The sequence below is a fragment of the Triticum aestivum genome, chromosome 7B, assembly GCF_018294505.1.
Source record: "Triticum aestivum cultivar Chinese Spring chromosome 7B, IWGSC CS RefSeq v2.1, whole genome shotgun sequence".
NCBI classification, from domain to species: domain Eukaryota; kingdom Viridiplantae; phylum Streptophyta; class Magnoliopsida; order Poales; family Poaceae; genus Triticum; species Triticum aestivum.
The window spans coordinates 381,875,875-381,878,187 of record NC_057813.1 but is presented as its reverse complement, the minus strand read 5'-3'; positions in this window follow the sequence as shown (position 1 = coordinate 381,878,187).

The window sequence follows — 2,313 nt, the reverse complement described above, 5'->3', positions numbered from 1 at the left end:
TACCTAGATCACCAAGGCCTCATCTCCCTTTGGATTTGAGATGAACTTTACCATGTATCCATGTTCTCCTTGTTGTGTATGTACCTTTGTGGATCTTGTGTGGATTTGAGTCTAGTGGATGTGTGATTGGACTTGTTCTTGAGTGTTCCTTTTGTGTTTTCCCCTTTGTGTTCATCTTGTTCTTGGGGATTTCCCCTCCAATTTTTGAAAGATCCATCTTAGGGTTCCACCCTACAACAGGGATGCTGAAACACAATAATGAGAAAGAAGAACAAAACCAGTAACGAGGATTCCGGTATATTGAGCATGGTAATGACTCGGGAGGATACCGACGCATCCCGAGTTTTGTGAAGTATCATGAAGCAAAGGGAACATCACATGATAACCAAAGGTTCACTCGAATATCATTTGTGTGCTCTTATGGATCGATACTGATGTCCACGATGCCGTTGTCGGTCATTGAATGAACGGTTTTGTTCATGTCTATGAGTTACTGAACTTACAGGGTCACAAGCTTAAGAAAATTATGATCTGCTGAGTGCTAGTAGGATGGGATTCATGAGAATATATTTTTGGAATTATTTCATGAATAGTTGGAATGGTTCCGAGAGGATCGGGAAGCGTTCGAGGTCATCGGAAGGGTTTTGGTGAATATCGGGTAATACCGGGTATTACCGATAAATATATATATATAGGTGGAAATTTTTCGGGGATGTTAAATTGTATATATAATGGTCCAAAAGTAATTAGAACAATATTCATTTAATATCAATGGGCCTGAAAAGGACAAGAGGTGGAACACAACTTGGCCCACAAAGGCCCAAGTAGTCAGGAGCCTCCCTTCCCTAGGGAAGGAGGCCGATTAGGAGTGAGGGAGGAGTCCAACTCCTCGCCCCCCTTGGCCGACGCCCCAAGGAAGCTTTCCCTCCTTGGTGGCAACCCTCCCTCTCCCCTCTAACCTATATATACTTGATGATTTGTCCTCTTTTGGTATATAAGTTTTGGAGCCTCCTCTAATTCTTATAGTTATAGTTCTAGTTGGTCCTAGTTGACTAACTATATCTAGGCTAATCCTCTTGTCCTCATAATTAGAAGCCCAGTGTGGTTCTACTCTCCTCCCTCTAATTCTCCGTCGATGATTAGCTCTGGACGATGATGTGCTCTCGGATCGTGAAGGTTGAACACTTGCAACCAACTAGAGTGGTCATGCTTTCGGTCTTCGGTTCGAGGAACTGTTTCTGGGTGGTACAAGGGATCATTCATTGACGGTTCAAGGGACTCCAAGTATGATCTACACCGACGCGTTCTTCTTCTGCTGCAACTCGGTGCCGGTAACGATCGTGATCACAACCCGTTATGCATCTTCATACTGATCCTGGGTGATCGTAGGTGCGATTTTTTTTGTTTTCTACTACGTTTTCCAACACCTACCACGTGCATGCATCTAAGATAAGTAGAATTTTTGGGTGACAACTAAACAATGCTTTTAGTTATGTGGGTCTGTTCGTGATTAGCGGTCGCATGCATCAATTCTTAGGTATCCAAACATACCAAAATGAAGTACATGTAGCATGCCATGTCATTTTTCTTGAACCAATAAAACTTTATTCCTCAAATAATAGCAAAGTCATTTACATTGGATGAGAAATAAAGTCCAGGATAGACAATTCCCAGAAAATAGTAATGTGTGTGCTACCTCATTCACCTCGCGGAAGCAATGTGAGTAATCAACACTAGCAAAATCCAGAGCTAGTTGCTTACACTCTGTCACCATAACCGCATCATGTCCAGCATGAGCATCTGTTTTTTTACTGATTCAACCACCAAGTTATTGTTTGATTCAATTAGGGTCTTATTGCATCCGATATTCCCCGGTAAGTATAGGCCATTACAGATTGCCACTATCTCCGTTGAGTCAACATTGCTAACGTGAGGGATGTACCAAGTTGTTGCAACGATAAACTTCCCTCGACTATCGCATGTGATCGCAGTTGTTACTCTTGACAAAGTTTCAGCTTGGAACGCCGTGACGGCATTGATTTTATCATGTCGTTGAGCGGACGCTTCGACATGTGATCATGGCTTCTATCCGGCTGCTCGTCTGTGTACACTCTAACGAAATTAGTAGCTAGAACTCTGGTCAATGTAGCAGCTTTGTCCGCAGTTTGGATCACTTCGCCCTTCACGTGTTGGCGGCGCTGCCACCATAATAAATTTTGCAGTGGGTAGACTCTACCTGGCTGTCTTAGTCAGGCTAGGAACCTCGACTGTAAGCGAACCTGAGCGATCCTAGCGATCCACATGCGAAATGAT